The sequence below is a fragment of the Thrips palmi genome, unplaced genomic scaffold (genome assembly GCF_012932325.1).
Source record: "Thrips palmi isolate BJ-2018 unplaced genomic scaffold, TpBJ-2018v1 HiC_scaffold_1, whole genome shotgun sequence".
Lineage (NCBI taxonomy): Eukaryota > Metazoa > Arthropoda > Insecta > Thysanoptera > Thripidae > Thrips > Thrips palmi.
In genome coordinates this window covers 4221451-4243793 of record NW_023144620.1, presented here as the reverse complement: position 1 = coordinate 4243793, position 22343 = coordinate 4221451, and the positions used below count along the sequence as shown (strand labels likewise).

General features: G+C 64.9%; 1 protein-coding gene across 2 annotated transcripts in view; it reads left to right on the top strand.

Moving 5' to 3' along the window:
• Positions 1 to 22343, top strand: part of LOC117644128 (cyclin-dependent kinase 14) — a 70023-nt gene that overhangs the window by 5507 nt on the left and 42173 nt on the right. The window contains exon 1 of one of the 2 annotated variants that reach the window (XM_034383377.1): positions 12964 to 13235. The exons of the other annotated variant lie outside the window; for it this stretch is intronic. The gene's annotated coding sequence lies outside the window, so the exon portion shown is untranslated. Of the gene's footprint in view, positions 1 to 12963; positions 13236 to 22343 lie in introns of those variants that run through there. 2 annotated transcript variants of the gene reach the window in all.

Sequence of the window (22343 nt, the reverse complement as noted above, 5' to 3'; positions counted from 1 at the left end):
GGGGGGAGGGGGAGGGGGGAGCTGACACTTGAAATGTCACGACCGGGGGCGGGGCCCGGCGGGGGGCGCCGAGACATCGCAGAGGCCAAGCGGGCCGAGCCGGTGGATGGACGACCTCTTTGCATTCGGATCAATCTGGATTCTTGGCCGCGGGGTGGCCGTCGTTTGTTTGTGTGCGTCTGGCCGCCCCGCCCCGCCACCCCCGTGTCCTTTCGGCCCTTTAGCGCGCTGCCGGCCGGTCCTCGCCGGCCAGCTCCCTGTGTCCGCGCTGTGCCATGGCTGTGGCATGGCTGTGGCATGGCTGTGCCGTTACCGTCGTAAATGCCACCGGGCCGCACTAAAGTCGCTGAAGTACTGCTCGGCACTGCGGAGCTGCGCCGCTAGCTAGCTGCAACTACAATGATCGCCGCCGCCATACGCCCACAGCCCACATGCCGTCCGTCTGTCTGTCTGTCTGTCTGTCTGTCTGTCCGTCCGTCCGCCGGCCGCTGTGAGATTGATGCTGGGGAGGGGCCGCGCTCCCGGACAGACGGCCGGACACTCTCGTCCAGACCATATGGATCCCATGCCCCCTCAAGTTGTTTAACTTCGCCCTGCTCTCTCTCCCTCTCTCCTCTGTCCTCTTGTCCCCCCACTCCGCGCCGCCGCCATCAAGTTCGGCGCCGTCATCCTCGCCTTGATGCCGCCGTCCGTCGTCCCGGCTAGGTGCCCGAGCCCGGCTTAGGCCCCGATGTATGTGTCGGCCGCCAGGGACCGGAGAAGGCGAAGAGGGGGAAAGTTTTGGAAGGCGGTGCATCGCTTGCACCAGCACTATTGGCGCGGGACTTGAGCTTCCCTCCCGGAGTCTGCGACGCTCGGTTGCCCTCCGCGCCTCCATGTTCACCCTTCATGCCCTCGGGCCTCGCGCAAGCCTTTCTTGTGCGTGTCGCTGAGCGTCGCGCTGCGTGGCGCCGGCCGGGCCGATAGCGGCGACTGCTGACGGCGACGCTCCGCCACGCCACGCCACGCCCCGCCACGCCACGCCCCGCGACGCCGGCACCACGTCAGCCGAGTCGTGCTCGTTCTTACGGCTCTTGTTGTTGTTGGCGCGCTGCTAACAGTGCTGACGCGGCGTGCATAGTGTGCAGGGCGGTGCAGGGCGTGCGGGGCGTGCAGGGCGGACCGGGGCCGACGCTCGCCCCACTGCAGGTCCTCGAGGCCCCCTCGTGCACGCTGCGCCTGGCTGCATCACGCTGCACCACGCCGCACCACACCGCGCCGCCAAACTTGATGCAAGCTGCAAGGGCTTTGAGACGTGCCTATCTCAATTTTCCCTCTGGCATGATGGCGGCGGGGTCGGACGGTGGTGCATCGGACGCTGCAGCAGCCCCCCCCCCTCAATGCAGGCCGTTCGCAAGGTAAACTGCACCGGGCCTAGTGTCGGTGAACCCGGCGCGCGCACGCTGCAGGCTGAGCGTCCCGCGTCCCCTCGGCCTGTCTCTCTCCCACCCGTGCGGCACACTCCACGAGTGCGAAAGAGAGAGATTGCGAGAGACGCCCCACACTCGGAATCAGTCCGCTGGCACGAGGCCCAGTCCTAAAGCCTGCTCCCCGCCGGTGTAAGGTTGCGCCGAGGCGTCTAGCTCTCCCATTGGCTGTCCACTTCGGGACGACTCGACAACAATCCGAGGGGGGGGGCAATCGAAGGGATGCACTAGGAATGACGTGTTTCCCCGTCGCTGGTACACTGGTACGCGCTAGGGGAGGCGAGAGTGCCCGGCGGAGGGTGTGTGCAGATTTGCTGCTCCTGTTTCCTTTTCGTGAGCCGGTAGTTGTGAGGGCCGTCGCGCAGACGAATGGGGAGTGGAGCACTATATCGTGGCGCTACCCGTGTCGCTGCGCGGCGCCACGCGGAAGGAAGCACACTGTACAGGATGTGTGCGCCGCTGCGTGTGTGTGCGCGTGTCTGTGTTGTCAGCCAGTGCACTAGTAGTGTGCCTTTGTGTGTAGAATGGTCGTGTAAATGAGTACTACGCGTAGCAGCGAACACACCTGCCGTCCGGCGCACGATTTTCACAGTGACGCTCACGCTCGGTGACGTTACAACTAACCTCCTGCAGAAAAATGGTCCGCCAAAAGCTTTAGCGCTAATTTAACCCAACGGCGATTGTGGAATTTGTCATCCACTCCGCCTTTCCCGGCAAACAATATCCTCGCGAGCTTAATTCGAGTGGTGGCTGGACGACCGTCCGGGGACGCTCCGCCGCTCCACTGCGAGTCCGCGTCGTCTGTCACGCTTAGCCCCGCCATAATGTTTCTCGGCGAGTGGCTCTAATCTGTTTTCTGGCTTTATTTCCCAAGCCTTGCCGCCTTGCCTGCCTGGCCCCGGCCAAGGCCCCGGCGGTGGCCCCCGGCGACTGGACTTGCAGCCCTCGCAGGGTTATCAGTTATCCCCCTCCGCCGCTCCCTCCGCGTTTCCCGGCGTTGCCGCGCGGGGAGGCTGCTGTCGGCGTCGCAAAGTAGGCGCTGTTTTTCAATCCGCGTCTCCCTCGCCGGTTCGCCTCGCGGGGCGCCTCTCCTTGCAGTGCTGCTTCCGTTCGATGCAGAAGATTCTACGGAGGGGCGCTGCACAGTGGGCGGAGGTGGCCAAAATTCTAGACGCGTTTTGAGCTCCAGAATCGCTAATTGTGACTCGAACCGAACGTGTGACCCCACTTATGGATTCCTCGTTCGGAGAGCAATCCATTGGTGGGGTCACACGTTCGGTTTGAGTCCCATTTAGCGACTGTGGAGCTCAAAATACATCGAGAATTTTGGCCGCCCCCACCGGTCTTCTGGCCCACTGTGCACTGGCTCGCCTCAAAGGCTTGCCCTCTGGGACACGGCCTTCAGCACGACTACTTTGCATAACGCGGTGCTGAAGGCGGTGCTTCTTACGGCGCGCTGCTTAAGGCGTGCTTAAGGCGCGCTTAAGGCCCCGCTGAAGGCACCTACTTAAGCCCGTGGAGGACACTCTGGAACACTGACTCGGCTTCGGCGCTGATTGGATTGCTCCCTGACGTCGCTGACGTCACTGCGTGCTGCTGGCCGCGCTGGCACGGTCCTGGCTCCATTCCGATTCCCCTTTCTCCTGTCCGCCTCGTCGCCCCGCCTCTCCGAGAGCCCCACGCCCCCCGCTTGTTTGTTTTTCTTTCAAAGATGAGGATGCAAGGACGCCCCCAACCACTCCCCCTGCAACTACCCCCGCCCAGTGTGTCACGCTGCCGCGACGCCGAGGCGCCAGCCCTGCCGCCCTGCCGTGCCCCACTGCCCTCAAACGTCTGCCAGTGTGCCGCGCGGCACGCGGTAGATAACCTAGCCCATGCATTTGAGAGGAGGCCGTGAAAGAGAGCGGGGAGACTCCAGCCTGCTGCAGCCGTCAACACGGGGGCAGGCAGGCAGGCAGGCAGGCAGGCCCCACGTGTGGTGGCATTGCCTCCGGCCCCTCGTGTGGCCCCACCGCCCCGCGTGTGGCGGCGTCGGCGCTAAGCCGATATCAGCGGTACGTGCACAACTTTGGTCGTTGCCTGCCGGCGGCGCCCCCCGGAGCGACACCCAGCCCCCACAGCCCCCGCCCCCGTGGCCCCCACGCCCCTCAGGGAATGCTCCACTCCGGCGCCGTATCTTTGGGGACTCGCAAGGACGCCCTGGCTGCGCTGGCTGCGCTCCTTGGGTGCCCCCCCCTCGAATTCGGGGACGTGATGGCACCCATTAGCGGGGTGAGCTGCTCTGCCCTGCCCGGGCTGCCTCGGACGTTTGTCATGATCACGAAGCCGGGCGATATCTCCGCGGCGGTAAACTGCCGTCGTTTGTGTGTTTCTCTTTGCCAGTGTGTGTGTGAGCGAGAGGGGGAGATAGGCGCGTGTGCGTGTGGGCGGAAGCGTTCTGGCAGGATGGGATGTGATGGATTCGCCTGCCGTCGGCCTGCCGTCCTGGCGTCCTGGCGGCGCGGAGCGCGGAGCTGAGCGAAAGGAGACAGACACGAAGTAGAGGGGCAGGACCAGGACCACGCCACCGCAGAGGGGACGGGCTGCCTGTCTGCCTGTCCGCCATTGGAGGAATCGCAGAGCCCCCAAACTGATAGTTGTTTGTTGTTGGCCCGGAAGTCAGCCCTCCACTTTGTGCGATGGCTGACCGAGGGGAAAAAAAGGAACGGGGAAGAAAAGAGATCTTGGCCAACAAGTGAGAGTCTGAGGGTGGGAGCAGTCTCTCGCCAGTCGCCTTTGTTTGTTTCTGTCCAACCAAAACAGTGGCGTGAATGCCCGCGAGGCCGCGACGTGGCGTAGTGCAGCACTGGGGTCACCTTGGCCGTGGCCGCCGGGGGATCAAGAGCCCGTCTAAATTGAAGGGGAAAGAGGCACTTTTTGCCTACCTTTAGAGGGGGAAAAGGTGGCCTCTGCCTTCCTAGACGGCTTTAATTGTCCATTCCCCCTTTCTTAGTTTGGCAGTGTGTGCCATATGGGTTCGGGGTAGTTAATGGGCACTCATTCTTTGCGAGTGTGCGCTGTGTACCTTTGGGTTCAGTGCGTGTTTTGAACCGGCGGCGCGGCGCGGCTCAAACCAAGCAGGCTGCCCCGCGTTCTTCAGTTCGCTAACAGGGGGCCGCGTGGCACTGCGTGGCGATGGCTGCTGCGCCGAAAGCGAGTGCCCGCCTCGACTCTGGGGCTCATGTTGACGTTTTTGTTACGGCCAGGTGCCGCGCTACCGCCGCCGTGTACTCGACGTAGTGCGGCGGGGCGGGGCGGGCGAGGTGTAGAGGGATGGCACACCTGTGCTGGTTATTACACAGCCGAGGACGGTCGTGTCATACACCTGTGGGGCTGGCTGCTCGGGCTGGCTGCTCGGGCTGGCTTCTCGGGCTGGCGGCCCGGCTGCCAGGTGAGCAAACAGCAATAAGGACCCGCAATAAGGCGGCGGCCCGGCCGAGCTGGCAGCCCCGTCACCGAGGACGTCATCGTGGACGTCACCGAGGACGTCGCCGTGGTCGCGCGCCGCTGTCCTTGGCATTGACCAACGACATGTGCGACGCGTATCACTCGCCTTGCCTGTCATGCCTCGTCACGGGTTCGAGTCCCGGCCGGTATCGAAAGCAAACGCAGAGCGACGCCGCCGGCCCGCCGGCCATGTGGCGGTGGGACGCGGTGGACTGTGGACTTGCCTCTCGCCGGCCGGCCGGGTCGGGCCGAGTGGTGGCAACCCTACCTGCGTGACTGTCGCGGTGACTCACCAGCCTCCCTCCCCGTTTTACAGCCCCCCCCCCCTCCGCAGCAGCCCCGCAGCAGCCCCTGCTGGGTCATGAATAATTGAACTGCGACCAATGCGATGCCCCCGACCGACCCCCGGCCCCTCCCCCCGCAACCCTACCCTCTCGTGTGAAATGCCTGGCCGGCAGGCGGCGCGGCGTGGCAAGGCGTGCCTCTGCACAACACCAGCTCTCAGTGGCTGACCCGATGTCCCCCACGACCCCTGCGAAGTGGTACCCGCCCCGCCCGCCCTCCCCCGCCCAGGGCGTGACGCCGTGACGCCTCCATCTGCCGCCGGAGTCCTTCGACCCTTTGACGGCGGCCTCGGGGCGGCCTCGGGGCGCCGGGGTGTGCGGCCAGGCCTTGGGCCAGGCCTTGGGCCAGGCGGGCCGCGACGGACGACCCCATCGTGCTCATGGTATGGCCATGCGGCGGACCGCTTGCGATCGCCGGCCGAGAGGAACCGAGATTCGAGATTCGAGATCTCGCCCGGAGCAGGAAAATGGGCTGAAGCTGGCCGAGGCCAAAGCAGGGGAGTGCACGGAGCGCGGCGAAGCACCTTGGCTGTTTTGGCAGTGCGAGGCGCTGCTCTCTGTCGCTCTCTCTGTCTCTCCGCCGCCTCGCCTCCCCCTGGCCCGCCCCGCCACGCCCCGCCCCGCCCCGCCCCGCAGCACCCACTCCAGCTCGCCTGGCCTACATTTTGCTACGCCGTGGGGTCGGTGGCCAACCCTCCCAACCCCACTGGCGCTAGCGCTGCGCCGCCGAGCTCCGCCGCCGAGGTATCTCCCGGCTCAGCAGATCTGTTGTGGGCGCCGGGCCGCCCCGCCCCGCCCCGCGCATAAAGCGGACTGTCGGCGCGGACTTTGCCGGCATCGTCGCGCTTTGCTCGAACGCACCATGGTATAGCTGGGCCTCCTTGCCAACCGCTGAGCCCCTTTGGGTCCCTCCTTTCCAAGCCGAGGGCGAGTCCGAGGGCTGCTGGGCCGCCCCACCCCGCCCCGCCCCCAGCGACTCACAGCGTCCCCTGGGCCCTGAGCGGTCCGTGTCCCGTGCACTAGACCGGCTCGGACGTGGCTCGGAGTCGAGCTCGGAGTGGACTTCCAGACACGGCGTGCCCGGCTGGGCCCCGGCCTGAGATACGGTGTGCGTGTGTGGCCCGCGTGTGTCCGGCGCCGTCGGGGTGCGGCACGGTGTGGCATCACCGGTCAACACTCAGCTTATTGAAGGCGCCTGCCTGTGTGTGCTATCTAAATCGATTTGGCCGCCCGGCTGGCTAGGCTGGGCCTGCCTTCGCCTTGGCCCCGGAAAGGCCGACTGCAGTGTAGGCCGGGTTAGGTAAATCAGCCGCAATGCAGTGCCTGAGTGCCTTTCACTCCCACGTTCTTTGACGTCCTCGAAGAGAGGCCCGCCCTGCTGCAGCGGCAAAAGCAACACAACACAGCCGCCACAACAGCGGAAAAGAGAGATGAGGGAAAGGGTTTGGTGGTTGCTGTGTGTATGCAGGGTCGTTTCGACCCTTGGCAGTGCTGGGCAGGGTGTCCTGCTTGTCAAGGGCCGTCCCTTCCCGTCCCCGCCGTCCCTGTTTGGATGACCTAGTGCGCCAAAATTTATGAGCTCGACCGACTGCGCCGCCGCGCCGCCGCGCCGCGCCGCCGCGCCGCGCCCTGCAAGGCCTGCCCTGGTTTCCGCGCTGCAGACTGATGACCGCTGGAGGCCCTGGAGGCCCTGGAGGCCCTGGAGGCTGTCCTGCGCTCCTCCGCTCCCTGGAGGCAGTTGGCGCCTGCAGCCTGAGCAGCGCCGCGCGACTCTGGCGCCTGGCGGGCCGGCCTACCCTGCATCTTGCAGGCGCTCCACGCCGCGCGGGCCTGGCGCGGGCCTGGCTCTCGGAGGGGTGCGGGCACCGGGCGCCCCCCGGGACGCCGTGACCCACATCTCGGCGCACTCCATCCCCGGCCGAGGCGCCTCAGGCCAAGCCTCACGCCCGGCCGGCCTGCGCCGTGGTAACAACTTTACGCGATCGTTTTGTCGTTTGTTTGGCTCGGGACTCAGCTGGAATCTTTTTCTCGCGCGGCTCTCCGGTTGGTGCACCTCGTCGTCGTCGTCGGCGTGGTGGGGCGTGGCGGGGCGTGGCGGTATTTGTGGCCGATAAGGGCATAAGGGGTGGTGGGCCTGCGCTGTGCTGTGGAGCCCGTGACCCGCCCTCTGGGGCGTGGCTCTCCAGGGAGTGCGGCAGGTCACTCTTCGGAGGGGAGAGGGGGAGTAGTTGGAGCTACTTCCGCAGTGCGCCCTTTCCGCCGCGGTGGCGGCGGTTGAGGTGCCCGTCGAACGCGCAGCGACGCGCGACAACGTGGAGCAGATTTGCGTGTTTTTGCCGCGTCTCTCCCCGTGAAGCGCTGCTGTGGTCAGTGCGGCGCGGCCGCAGAGGGAGAGCAGTGACAAAGGGTTCTGCTTATCGCCGGACCGCCCGCCGCGCTACGACCGTGTACTCTCCGCCAAAGCCCCGCCGGACGACCAGCCGGCCTCTCTAATGCCGTGGGGGGGAAAAAATCGGCCACTTCAACGTTCGCCGAAAAAAAAGGGAAGGCATGCAAACAAAAGAGTTATCTCCAGCGGAGAAAAACACGGCAAACGGCAGCAAAAACGCGTGGCCGGTCTTTAGGCCTTTGACGCGTGAAGAGCGCCGCCCAGGTTCTCCAGCGCTGCTCCAGGGCCGCTCCAGAAGTGCGCTCCAGTGCCCTGGCCTTGGCAGCCTTAGCCGGCACTGAGCGCTCAGCGCGCGTCGCCCGGGGAGATGGATTGTCCAGGCCGGAGGTTGATGACGGAGTCCTCAGCCCTGGAGCCTGGAGCCCCGCCGGAAATGGATTGAAGGGATGTTGCTGCGTGGGGTGGGGTTGTGGCCCGGGGTCGTCGAACATCCTCGCGCAGCTCCAAGACGCGTTTGGGAGTTTGAGCTGTAACGACGTGATGGTTTCTGTCCTGGCTGCTTCGCCGTCGCGTTGGCTGCCGGTGACGGCGTGGTGGGGTGCTTTCGCCGAACGGGGCGTGGCGGGGCGTGGCGGGGCGTGGCGGGGCGTGGCGGGGCGTGGCGGGGCGTGGCTCGCCTGGCGTGTTTATTTATCGGCGGAGAGGTGTGTAGTCTGACGGCGCGTCGTCCCTGCTGACGTGCACGACGGGCAGTGCAGTGCGTCGCCGGAAGGCCGGAAGCGGAAGTGCCCGGAAGTGCCCCCAAAGCGACCGCACCGAGCTCGCCGACGAAGGTTTTCATTGTCTTTCCGCGAAAACAGTGCAGAGACGACCAGGGGTAAAATCACTCGCTTATTTTGTGAGTATATGGTTTGAGGGCAGTGTTGTCGCAAAGTTAATCAAAACGATGACAAAAGTCTGAAAATCGTGATTTCGGCGCTCGCCATGCTCTTTGTGCCACCAAGCGGTCTGTCTGTCTGTCTGCCTGTCTATCTGTCTGTCTGTCTGTCTGTCCGTCGGCCGGCGTGGAATATCTTGCTATCGCGGCTTCGCGGCGTACGACCCGTCGGTTCCTGTGGCGTTTGTGGAACAAAGAGGCCCAAATAAATCCGGCAGTCAATCACGCGGACAAAAGAGGAGTCCGTTTGTTGGCGGGGCCGCGGGGAGATTGGCACGCCCCGCCCCACCCCGCCATTCAGCCGGCAAGTGCGCGGAGGTCCTGTACCGCGACGAGGAAATCCGTGCAAACCGCGCTGGGCTGCGCCTCGCCACGCGCCCGCTGTGCCGCGGGTGTCAAAGGTTACCCATAAAGTTGCAAACTTTGGTCCCGGCGCGTGGTGGCGCGCCCCAGCCCGCGCGGCCCGGTGGCGTACCAGCTGGTGGCGGGGCGCCTGCGGGGTTGGCGATAGGCAACCCGGTGCACGCGCGCGCGCAAAGCCTGCCGGTTGCCTACGTCGCCGGGCGCTCGGAGCTGGCACTCGGAGCTACTCACTTGGCAACGGGTACTCGGAGCTGTTCGCTTGGCAACGGGTACTCGAACTCACTCGGTCTTTAAGCAGCACAAGCTGGCCTGTCCCGCATCTGCTTCCTTAACGGCCACTATCCGGTTGGACCCGCTTTGCGCTCTTACTTCGGATAGCGCGGCCGAATTGCGCCGCGTGCCGTGGCGGCGTCAACACGACGTCACCAAGCCCCCCGAGGAGCACGAGGACGCCTCGCCGATGCCTTTTCGATATTCGCCTCAGCCGTCCTGGCCGTCTCCGGTCCCCGGGGGCGGCGGCCCGTCGGCCAGCGCCGCGGATGGCGCCTCGCCTCACTAATTCAGCAAGAGCTCGCCGTCGACCGCCGTCCGCCGCCCTGGCCGACGGCGCCCTCGGGGACCCGTACGCCGCGCCGCGCCACGCCGCGCCACGCCCAAGGGCCAGCCTGCGGTCGATTGGTTAATGTGGGGCAGTAGGGGCCCGGGCTGGACCGCCACGGTGCCCGCTGGAACACGGACGCCCCTCCCCCCTCCCCGCCGCCCCTGGAGACTAGAACTCCATTACCGCCGCGTGTGCGGGGCTGCGGCGTGCGTGCCGCGTGCGAGACGGTGTGCTTGCCGGCGAGGAGCAGTGGGGTGGGGTGCGAAGCAGTGCGAAGCGGGGCCCCGGCGTGACTGGCGCTGGCGGCGCTTCGCTCGGCCGAGGTGCGCGGTGCGGCCGCACTTGGCGAGGTCAGCGAGGTCGCCGACGACGACGTCCACCGAGGAGCCACCGTGTACCGCCAGCAGCCACTACTTGTAGTACCCCGGGAACAGCAGCTCGTCGTGTACGAGACGAGGCGGTGATTGGCTGGATCGAGAATAGAGCCGCCATGGCGTGAGCCGTGGGGGTCCGAGCGAATTCGGTTTCCTTTTTTTTTTTTTTTGCGTGGGTGGATGTGCTGACCCCGCGCTGACGCGCCGCGCGGATGAGTGTGCGCTTTCTCGTTTGCATATTCCGCCCTCATTTGTTTGGGCCGGGCCGGGCCGCGCCACCCGCGCTTGATTGTAGCATGTCAGTGCCGCGCCTGTGTGCGTGCGTCTGCGTGCCTACGCTTGTGTGTGTGCGTGTTTTTGCACGAGACAGAGAGAGAGAGAGAGAGAGGAGAGAGAGAGAGAGAGAGAGAGAGAGAGACAGAGACAGAGAGAGAGAGAGAGAGAGAAAGAGAGAGAGAGAGAGACGTCGTTGCAAATGCATTTTTCTTTCGGTCATTTCTTTCTTGTTTCGCGGCGTTATAGCCGCCTCTGAAAATAGACAATGGCGTGTGCCGCACTGCACCGCCATGCGGGGCCGCGATGACGGCTGCCGCTGCTTGCTGGTCGCCCTGTCTCTCTCGCACTCGTACGGGGCCGCCACTGGAGAGCGAGAGAGACAGCCTGCTGTTTGGCGGCGCGCTGCATAAAGTGTCGCAGTCGCGGCGCTTACCCCCGCAGCCTTGCCGCCTGACGACGCAGTTTGCAGTGTGGCGGCGTTTGGAAGCAGCGCACGCGGCCTCACCGAAGTCGCGCCGCCCCTACACTGGCGAATCCAGCCCAGGTTTGCGGCGTATTTCTGTCTTCGCTGTTGTTGTCGCGGCAAGTTGGACGACCTCGCGGAGGGGGCGGAGAGAAGCTTGTCGAACGCGGAGCGCGAAGCGGGGCGGAGGGGGGGGGCGATGTTTCATAAGGCGGGCCGCTTCGCCGCATTCTTGGACGAAATATGCGCGCTATTGCCTTGCCAGGGTCGCGTCGTGCCCGCCTGAGCCAATTACTATGCGTATGGCGTGGCGTTGCGTGCTATCTAGAGGGCCGTGGGGCCGCGTGGGCCCCAGGAAGCCCTACCTGGGGCGTGTGCGTGGCTGAGGGGCAAACGGACAGACAGACAGACAGACAGACAGTCGGATGGACCGAGTGGAGAAAAATGGCACGGCGAAAACAAGCAGTGAGCCGGCTGCAGCTGGAGTTCCTTCTGTGCAGTCCGGGAGGATAAAATAAAGTTCGCCGCGACGGCGGAGAAGGCCGAGAAGAAGTTATTAAGTCGTCGAGGCGCTGCTCGAGCAGGTCGAGCTGCTCGGGGCCCTTCAGCCCTTCAGCGGCCCCAGGACTGCCCTGCGACTCGCTAGACTCGCTGCCCGAGGTGGAAGCTAGTCGGGGGACGGGGGAAGCCCAAAACGTCGGCGGCCGATTTGCCTCGCTGCGGGCGCTGCTCCCCTACTTGACCCTCCTGGCCGCGCTTCCGCTGCCAAAGTCTTTATTAATTCTTTTCTTGCTGCAGCAATCGGCTGCTAGCCTCCCTGCCCTGCCGCGCCCCTCCGCGCCCCCACCAGCAACAGCAGCCCTGATTCCCTCCGCTTCCCTCCCATCAATGCGGCACGGAGTGGCACGGAGTGGACCCACCGCCCACGCCGTGCACTTCGTTCGGCTTGGTTTGGCCGTGCTGTTCGTTTCTTTAGACTCGCCTCGCCCCGCCCCGCCCCGCCCCGCCTCGCCCCGCCCCGCCTCGCCCCGCCCCGCCCCGCCCCGCCTCGCCCCGCCCCGCCTGCTCCTATTCGTCCGTCTTGCGCCGTGCATCTCCAAGCGAAACGCCGAGGCAGAGATGATTTTGCGACCCAAACGCCCGCCTCGCCTCCATTTCCTGTTTTGTTCCTTTTCGATTTTTAAGGTTTTGATGTTTTTCTCTGTTGTAGTGTTTTCGTGCCTGTTCATGGCTTTTGCTAAGTTTATTTTTAGAAGCATGGAGCTACTTCCTTTACCTGAAAATTTTCGCCTGCCTTTTCGTGGGAAAATCTCTGGAAATACGACGTACCCCGTGACGCGCGTCGTCTGAGCCTCCCTTTTTTACCTGAATGGAACTCGCTGGTGGCGCCTCTAGACCCCGGAGTTCCGGTGGCGCCAGGCTGTGGCGCTTCCCTTTTCAGTGCGGTGCACTCGCTCCCTCTCTCTCTCCCTCTCTCTCTCCCTCTCTCTCTCCCTCTCTCTCGCAGCGCGACCCCGCCCTAGGGCAGGGCAGGCGGGGCGGGCGGGGCGAGCGAGAGGGAAGAGCGCGCTCCACTTAAATTATGAAACGTGTTTAGAGCCGACCGAAGCCACGGCGCCGCCAGCACAGCCAGCATGGGCTGCATGGGGCGGCGTGGCGTATGCAGGCGGTGGTGGCCATGGGGCACAAGTGGGCCGCTCTGGACACCTAGGCGCTGGCCTGCCGGCTTAGCGCCCTCGAGCGTGCTGTCACCTCTGTATCAATCCGGCTGTCTGTCCCTATGTTGGCTCTGCCTTCGCTTCGGCGCTGTGTGTGTCTGTGTGTGGTCGCCAGTGGTCAAACAGTGCTGGACTAATTACTATGGGGGATCAGGCCCCGGCCTAGTGGACGCTGTTGACCTGCGTCTGCGAGGTGGGGCCGCTGGAGGCCGCCGCTGGAATCGTGCCCCCTGGAGCACGCCGAGCGTGCCGTGTTGGCGCCGCTGGAGATAAGTCCTCCGATCGAAGCCCTGGTCGTCGTTCGTTCCTCGATCGTGCCCAACTATTGTGTCACCAGCGGCCGGATCAAGTGATACCCGTGTTGCTGACGCCTCCGCGGCCCGTGGGTCGAGCCGAGTCGAGCCGAGTCGAGCCGAGCGGGGCTCAGCCGAGGCGGAGGGGCGGAGCCGAGCCGGGCCGCGGCAGCACGGGCCTACGCGGCGCGAGCGGGACGGGCCGGGGACCCCGCTCCGCCGCGCCGCTCGCCGCCCCACTGTGTGAGTCAGTACGGCTCGGACCGGCGTTGCGTCCGCATCGCCCCACCGTGCTGCCTGTGCCGCGCTGCGCCCAGCTGCGCTGTCTTGTGTTCGCGCGCGAGTGCTGTGTGTGTGTGTGTGTGTGTGTGTGTGCGTGCGGGGAGATGGAGTGACGGCAAGTCCAGTGTGGTGGTGCCAGTGTGATTCAAGTGATTGCCTTGCCTCGCGCAGGGCGGCCAGGCCCAATCCTGGCGCACGCAGGCACGCTGAGTCTCTTCCAGGGAACCGGAGCGCTCTCCCACGGTGAGTCCCCGGCACACTGTGAGGCGGCGGAGTGACGAGGAAGTGACTGCGGAGTGAGTGACGGGGCGGTGAGACGAGTGTGCCCACAGGGAAGCCCCAAAGTGACGATCGCCCCTAGCCGCGCCCAGGCCGGCCTAGGCGCACGCTAGTTTAACCCGGCCTTCCCTGGCCAAGAGCCGCGCGAGGAGCAGCGCCGCGGTGGGCGTAGCACGGCGTAGCAGGAAGCGCTTTGGAAAAGGAAAATAATCATCATAATGAGAGAATAGTGTGTCGCGGCGTGTGTCACTTCCGGGACGTCCTTGCCGAAGCATCGCTCCACTGGAAAGTGACGCGACAGCGCCAATTAGACGGGCATGACGCATGCCATGGGAACGGCGGGACGCGGCGGACCGACGGCCAGGTTGTCATTGACCGGAATTGCCTCTCAGCTGTGTGTGTGTGTGTGTGTGTGTGTGTGTGTGTGTGTGAGTGAGTGTGAGCGTATGAGTGTGTGAATGTGTGGGAAAGAGAAAATGACCACCCTCTCCGAGTCATACATTCCAAAGCCTCATCGCGACGACAACAGCAAACAAAACACTGGAGTCCTAAAGGCAGGCGAGAGTGTCGCCGTAATTCAGTGCAGACTACTTTGGAGCCAGAAGTGTGAATGCTTTGTCGCGCACCTCCCCTTTGAGCGGGGCGGCCGGGGCGGCGGTCCCGCAAAGGTAATGGGGCCTAATGAAAGGCGGGGCGGGGCGGGGCGGCCCGCTTGCTATTGCTGCTACGTCCCGACGCGGCGGGCGCAGCCTTTCGGGCCCGGATTTGTGGCAGGGTGTCTCTGGAATGGCGGCGGTCTGGCGGCCTGGCGGCAGCCATGTGCTGTTATCAGCGGGATTCCAGCCGGAGCGCATTGGCCGCCGCGCCGCGCCCCCTGGACGATAAGCGAGGACGGCGTCGTCGGCCGCCTCCACGACCGCCACACTGGTGTCCCTGTCCTGTCCAAGGACGCATTGGACACACGGACACGCGTTGCCGTGGAGTCTGCCTTGCACATTCTGCTGGTGTTTCCAATCGATCTGGTTCGGCTGGGCTGGGCCCGGCTCTAGGCCCGGCCGCGTCTGACTGCCGGCTTGAAGCCGAACGAACTGGATCGGGTCCTCTGGGGGCACGGCGTGGCACGGCGGCAAGGCCCACCACAGCGCCGGGCCGGGGCGCCGCGGGAACGGAGAGAGGACCATTACAGTGTGGCAGCGCAGCAAAAAGCTGGGGCAGGTTCGTCTCTCGCGAGGCATGGGCTTACAGTGTGCAGTACAGTACTGCAGGGCGAAGGCAGGGCAGGGGCCGCCGCCGCAGCCCTTGAACGCAGTTTCCCTCCGTCTGCTCACATCTCCTTATTTGAAACTTATCCCGCACTGCTTTGGCCCCCTTCTCGTTCTTCCTCCCTCTTTCTCCTCCTCCTCCTCCCTCTTCTTATTCTTCTTCTTCTCCGGCGTGAACTTCTCACGCCGAATCGCGGCCTTGGAAGGGGCGAATCTCTCTGTGTTCGGTCGCCTCGGGGATGTGGGGCGGCGGTGGCTCCCTTCTCTCTCTCTCTCTCTCTCTCTCTCTCTCTCTCTCTCTCTCTCTCTCTCTCTCTCTCTCTCTCTCTCTCTCTCTCTCTCTCTCTCTCTCTCTCTCTCTCTCTCTCTCTCTCTCTCTTCCTCTCCCTCTCTCTCGCTCCCGCCCCGCGGGAATTAATACAGGCCCACTTCATCAATATTTAACCAGAAGGAGTAGTGGAGGATTAGGCCGAGTTAACGAGCTTCTTAGTGGCACGGCCGACGTCGCCGTGTTTAGCGTTGTCCTTTACGGCGCGCGAATGTCTCTGCTGGGAGAGAGAGAGAGAGAGAGAGAGAGAGAGAGAGAGAGAGAGAGAGAGAGAGAGAGAGAGAGAGAGAGAGAGGGAGAGACCGCCAAGTGGAACTTGGTCTATTAGTCGTGTGTGCGTGATCGAGGCACATCCCGGCGGCCGGGTCTTTGAACCCACCACGGCGAGCGCAGCGCGGTGCGGCTGTGTTTATTTACCTGTCCGACTGGGTACACTAAACTCTCTGTGCAGCGGCGGCGGCGTGGAGGTGAGGCGCGGTCTCCCTGCCGTGCGGCGTGGCGGCGTGGGCGACCCCGTGCGTCCTGGGTGCATCGCGCTGAAACGCCCAAAATGTTGACGGAAAAAGGAAGTTCCTTTCCCGCGAAAACAAACCGAACAAAAACAAACAACGTTGTGGTCTTCTGGAATCTGTGCCGCAGAAACCTGTCCCTCCGAGCTGTCTCGGCTTACCACGTTCCTTCAATTATTATTTTCTCACTTTTTCTACTTTTGAAAAAGAATAATTTTTATTTTTTTCAAACGTTGTTTGTCCCTGTGGCGGCCATGCTCCCTCCCTCCCGGTGTGGCTGCGCCAGGCTGCACAAAAGTGAAGGTGCTTCACCTTGCGTACACTGTATACGTGGGCCGGTAATGTTATAACGGCCGCCGCGGCCCACGTGATGCACTCGCTCCGAACCACTGCGCTTTCGTCGCTCTGTCTCGCTCGCACCCGTGCACGGGCTGCGACGCGGCGACGCGGTCCATGCGAGTGCGAGAGAGACGGCGAGTGCAGCGTGGCCGTGCTGCTGCACCCGGCGGCTCGGCTCCTCCACTCGCATCGACAAATAGCACTCGACGGTTGTGCCTCGCCGCGCGCCGCCAGCTGTTGGTTGTGTCGTGCCTTCGGTCGTGCCTTCGGTCGTGCCTTCGGTCGTGCCTTCGGTCGTGCCTTCGGTCGTGCCTTCGGTCGTGCCTTCGGTCGTGTCTTCGGTCGTGCCTTCGGTCGTGCCTTCGGTCGTGCCTTCGGTCGTGCCTTCGGTCGTGCCTTCGGTCGTGTCTTCGGTCGTGCCTTCGGTCGTGCCTTCGGTCGTGCCTTCGGTCGTGCCTTCGGTCGTGCCTTCGGTCGTGCCTTCGGTCGTGCCTTCGGTCGTGCCTTCAGTGCCCGGGGCCGACCGACTGCCTGCAGCTGCAGACGCAGTCCGAACAGCGCTCCGCCGTTCTGTCTCTCTCGCGCCGCCACGGGACGCCCCGTGAGTGCGAGCGAGCTGAACCTCTGGCGCGGTCACGTCGCCAGACCCGCGCCAAGCGCGTTAAGAGCGGTGTTTGGGCGGGTAGCGGCGTGACGTGTCCTGTTGCGTGCGGCGCGGCGCGGCGCCGCTGTAAAACCTCAGACGGTGACGTCACGAGGCGTTAATGACGCGCTGCATGGGAAACACAATTACGCGCCGAGTTTAGCAGCGTAGCAGCGCACACAGACTGGCGGGCAAACAGACAGACAGACAGGCAGGCGTCAGGCGGACAGACCGGTCGCGAAGAGAGTCCTGCCTGCATAGGCCGGCTAGGCCGTGTGGGCGGCTGCAGTTAAATCAGCGCCCCAACTGGCAGGCTCGTGCTGTGCAACACGGTCGCGGTGGCGGTGTGCTTGGCGGTGTGCATGGCGGTGTGCATGGCGGTGTGCTTGGCGGAGGCCAGGACGACGCGCGGTGGCGGTGATGCGAGTTTCTCGCCAGACAAATGGGAATGTGGGGGGAGGGCGGAACTGTGTGTGTATGTGACGCACGCTGCGCCGCGCTGCATGTGCTGTGTGTGTGTGTGTGTGTGCGTGTGTGTGTGTGTGTGTGTGCATGTGCGTGCGGCGCATGGGACGTGTCCTATTGCAGCAGTAGCTCTTCGCTTTGCTCGCTGCGCTGGCGGCGCTGGTGTGCTGCGTTTCGGATTCGTTGAGCTGGAACGAGGCCTCGGCGAGGTCGCGCGGCCCCCGAGTGACATCCGCGCATCAGGTTGGCGTCGGCGCCGCGACCCGCCCGCCACACTGGAAGTCACCGGACGCTCTGATAAGGGCTTCCGTTCCGCCGAGTCGCTTGCTGTTTTTGTTGTTGTTTTTTTGCCGTGTCAGCGACACCGCCACCAGTGTGCAAATGAAGAGGTCCCACGCCGCCCCTGTCTATGTGTGTGTGAGTGTGTGAGTGAGGCGGTGGGGAAGCGTCTTCTTGCGTTTGCGGTGTAACCTGACCAGGCTACCGTGCTGCGCGCGGCGTGGCGTGGCGTGGCGTGGCGCGGCGCCTCGCGAGCCGGGAGGTGATTGTCCTTGCCTCCAGCTGGGCCGGTCCGTGCCTCGGCATCAGGCTCGCCAGGCTCGCCAGCCTTTGCCTCCTCCCTCCAGGACTCCAGGACGCCAGGACTGGAGGCGGCCGCGGCGGGCAGCGACTCCAGAAGGAGATTCCAGCGGGCACGCCGCGGCACGCCGGCAAAGCATATGGCCCCGGGACTGTAGCGGCCGTGGCGCCGCGCTCGCCCCAGCCACATAGTGGTCTCCAGCTGGTTGCCTGCCTGTTGCGGCCGATTCCTATCTCCGCGGTGTGTGCACTGTTCATTGTGCGAGTATTTTCTCTCCCTCGCGAGTCGGGTTCGAGGGTTGGGCTTACCCTGCCGTGTGGTCGATGCCTCCCATTGGGGACACCTGCCGTGCCCTCGCGGAGTCGCGGACTGGCAAGCAGGGAGTCGCCGTTGCGCCACGGCCTGCTCCCTTCGCTGCCGCGGTGCCTCGCGCTTCGCATAGGCCATCACGCCGAGCCTTGAATTGAATAGCAGCGAATGAGCCGCTTACGCTCGGTGGGCGTGGCGAGGCGCGCGGCCACCAGTCCGGCTCGGCTCGGCTCGGCTCGGCTCGGCTTGGTCCGCGCCAGGAGGGCGTCAGCGGCAGAGAGGTCTCGGTGAGGAGCGCGGGCTGCTTTTATGGCATCCGTTGAAGTCACCACCACACACACAGATAACACTCTCGGACCCTTTGCCTCGTCCACGCTAAGCTGCCCGTAATCCCCTAAAGCGCTGCCATTTAGCCAAGTTTGGGACCTGGCGCAACAACCATCCCCGCGCCGCGCCGCGTGCCGGGACAGCTGTCCCGCTGTCGGGCTGTCGGCCTGTCGGGCTGTCGGCCTGTCGGCCTGTCGGGCTGCGCGGTGCCTGGAGTGGCGCTGGACAACAACGCGTGGAGGCAGGCCGCACCGATGGAGTGCTGGAGCAGCTGGAGCCTCGCGGCAGGGCGCGACTAGGACGAGATAAATGCCGGAAAAAGTGCTCCACTCTGCCTCGTCCTCGCCCGAGGCGCGCCGGGACTGCCACAATGTGACAACAGGCAGGCCGATATCGGGATCGCTGCAGACGGGCCAAGGCTGCCAGCTTGCCTGCCTGCCTGTCTGCCTGTCTGCCAGCCCCGGCCGCCGTCTGGCGTCCTCCTAGCCTAAGTGCCGCCAGCCTTTGCAACCACCGCGCGCCGCCGCTAGACAGACTCAACCGCGCACCTAGCCGGCCTAGCCGCAGCGATCTGGTTTTGGGCGGCACTGCGATACGCGCGACTGTGAGCCTCTGTGAGTGGCGGCTAAGAGGGACAGAGACAGACAGCGTCATCCTCTCCGCTCCTTCCTGTTCCTCGTCGTCTTGCCCGCCCGTCGCGATGCCGTACGCCGCGTTGTTGTGGTTTGCGGCGCCGCGCAGCCGAGCTCCGCCTGGTGCTTTTGTACGCCGGGTCTGCTTCAGTAACCCCCAATCTCGCATCCACCTCCGTGGCCTGGCTCGGCTCGGCTCGGCTGGGCACGACGTGACTGGTAAGGCGAAATCGGTCCAATTAGGAGCCTCACTTCCACTGATTGATTGGATGACATAGTCCGTTCGTGTGCCCGCCTGCCCGCCCGTCTGTCTGTCTGCCTGTCTGCATTCCGCGCGTCCGCCTGTCCGATCGCCCCTTGCTTATTAGACGGCAGGTGAACCACCGCAGCGAGGCAGACTGTGTGGTCCAGCGGCGGGAATTCCGAAGGGCTGGCGTTCTGTCTCTCTCGCACTCGTCCGCGACGCGCCGTGAGTGCGACAGAGACGGAGAGAGCGGCTCCACTGCATCGTGCCGACTGCACCGCGCCGCAGCGTGCACTTTCATCTCCCAGCTGCATGGCTGCATATCTCACGGCGCGGCATCCTGGCCTCGCCGCAGGTGCACCGCAGCTGCAGCCGGGGCAGCCAGGGCAGGCAACGCGGAAAAAAAGGAGAGACCGGCTTTTTGATCGAGTGTTCGAACCGCGGAAAGAGAGATCCGCGACGGGGTGCGCGACGGATGGGATCGTTAGGTCGTTACACAAGACCGAGCGAGAGCAAGGCGGTAAGGCGAGCACTGTCTCGCGCGGCCGGGCGCAGCGCGCGGCGGTGTGGGCGCGTCGCGCGTGCCAGCTGCGCGCGTGTGTGTGAGAGAGAGATTGTGTGCGTTAGATTGTGTCCGTGTGTCGTGCAACGCGCCGCCACGCCCCCGCGTCGGTCAGCCCGCCGCCATTGACTGGAGACAAGTAGGCCACGCTTGTTGCTTTTGGGTGGGTCCCGGTGGGTCCCGGTGGGTCCCCATCGGTCTGGTCCCAAGCATTGCGTGTCGGCGGCGCCGTCTGGTCGTCTGCGGGACCCATTTTTAACTGAAGCGGCCCGGGCCGGGCGCGAACCGCTGTCCCCCGGCAGTGGAGTGCTTCGGGAGACGGAGCGCCGCGAGGCGGTCTATAGGTCACTGCGCCGGGGCGCCACGCCGTGCCGCGCCGCCCCGCAGCAGTTTATATTTAGAGCGGGCGGGGAGTATTTCGCCGGGAGTTTGGGAGCCGCGCGCTGGGAACCGCTGGCAACTGGACTGCTTTACTGCGGGGCTCGGACCGCTCGGCCGCTCCGCCGCTCGGGCCGAGTGATTCCTCTGGGCCAAAATAAGGAAGTCCAGGACGGGCTGGACGGGCGGGGCCCTGAGATACTGTCACTGCGGGAGAAGGGGGCTTTGCGCTGGGACCCTCCGCGCCGTGCCGCCGTGCCGCCATCCCACGAGGGCTGCAATTCGCTTTTCCAAATTAGTGTCCGAGATGATAAAGTGGCCTCCTTGCCTCGTCCTGCCTCGGCCCGCCTCGGCCGGTACGACGCCGGCCTGGACCCGATGCGGCCGCGACGATCCGAGCCGAGCGGGGGCCGAGCGAGCCAGCCGAGCCAGCGCGTCGGAGCCGAGCCGGGGCCGCGGCGTCTCCGGTCTCCAGGCCCTGCCCCGATTGGTCATTACGGGGAGCGTTCGATCACCGAACACCGAACGCGATGCGGGCTCGGCTGTCCGTCCGTCCGGCTGGGAGGTCTGAAGCCTGAAGCCCTCCACGCGGGTGTGTCCCGGCCCACCCGCCCCGATACAGGACTGCGTCAGCAGCAGCAGCGCCATCTAGGAATGTAATCGTCGGGACGAACGAAGGAAAGACATGCCTTTCCCGGAGGATGACGTCAGTCGCCATTATCTTGACCTGCAGACTGAGAGCCGTTTTCGTCGCTCTGTCTCTCTCGCGCTCGGGGGACGTTCCGTACTGGAGCGAGGGAGACAGAGCGACGAAAACGGGTCGTGGAATCAGTCTGCTGACGCGTGCCTTTGTGGCCCTACGGGGAGCGTTTTCGTTCCGTGAAGGTGTCGGCCGTCTCGGTGACGCCGTCGCGCGTCCCACCCGCAAACGGCGTTGCGGTCTCGTTCTCTCCGTCGGCCCGTCCGTCCTTCAGTCGGTCGGCCAGCTGATGGGAAGAAAGTGCCCCGGGCTGCACGCCGCTGCAGGCTGGCAGTGTGGCAGTGGCTGGTGGCTGCACGTCTCGGAGGCTCGGCGCGCACGCCGCGCACCTCCTCGTGGCGGCACCGGGCCAGCGCCTCGGCCAGCGCCTCGGCCAGCGCGGCCATGTACGGCACGCCACCGGGACATGCCGCCCTCCTCCCTCGCCCTCTCGCCGAGCCTTTTCAGGCGCACAGTGGGCCAGAAGACCGGAGGAGGCGGCCAAAACTCTAGACGCGTTTTGAGCTCCAGAGTCGCTAAGTGGGACTCGAACCGAACGTGTGACCCCACCAATGGATTGCTCTCCGCGTTGCCGCGTGGCGCGCCGGCTTCACGCTCCAGGGGGCGCTGCGGTGGCTGCGCGCGGAAATTGTCTCAATATCTCTGTGCGCTCCGCCAGCTCTGGTAGCTCAGCCCGGCGGGTGCCCCGCCTCCTCGCTGCGCCGGCCTCGGCCGTGGCCTGCATGGCCTACATAGTGAAAGCGTTTAATTAGTGGCATTGTGGCATACGGGCCGTATCTAGCCTCGCGCAGGGAGAGGGACGCGAGAGGACCCCGGCGCGGCTAGCGCGGCTCCGGCTGGACGGTGTTGCCAGACAAGTTGATATGCACTCTGTCGGCGCCTGTGTGCTCGGTGCGGCTAGTGTGGGCTAGTGTAGGCCGGCCTCGCGCCGAACCGTACTGCTGGAGTGGCCGGCCCTAACGGGCTGGCCCAGGCCGCGGCAACGGGCAGACAGGCAGACAGGCAGCTAGCCGCCGGTGCACCGTCAGCAGTCAGCACACTTTGGAGATGAATCTCTAACTCGCTCTGCTTTTATGAGGGGATCCATTCTGCCGCTCCGCCTCGCTCGTGCCCTTGCCTGCCGGCAGCAGCTAACCAACAGGAAATTTGGCCCACTGATTGCGTTCGGGAAGACGCTTGTTTTTTGGCGTTCGTTTTTTTTTTCGTTGCGCGGCCCGTGGTGCCCGTGGTCGCGTCGCAAGGTCGGCCGATTATTGGTTTACGAGGTCTGCCTCTGCCAGGGCGCGGGGCGGGGCGGGGCCTCGCGCGGCTCCGTTGTCACGGAAGGCAAAGCCAACAGAGTGCCGGCCCCACACTGCCAAGAGCGTCTTGGGCTTGTTGCAGTGTGGCGGCCTGCAGGCCTGCAGCTCCCTGTCACGGCCCAGTGCGCTGCCGTCGCTGCCGCCGCGGCCGGTCGACTGCCGGCGGACGGACGAATCATAATCTGCAGACTGATTCCGAGAGTCTTCCATTCGTCGCTCCGTCTCTCTCACTCTCGTGCGGCGTCGCGTGTCGGTGCGAGAGAGACGGAGCGACGAAAACGGCTCTCGCGGAATCAGTGAGCTGCAGGCTGCGCACTCACTCGCGCGCTCCGCTCGGCTGAAAGTTGAAGTTGCCTCGACCTTGTCCAGCGCGTCCAGCGAGTTCCAAGGATGCGCGTCGCGGCACCGAGAGCGCTTCCACTACTTTCCTAGT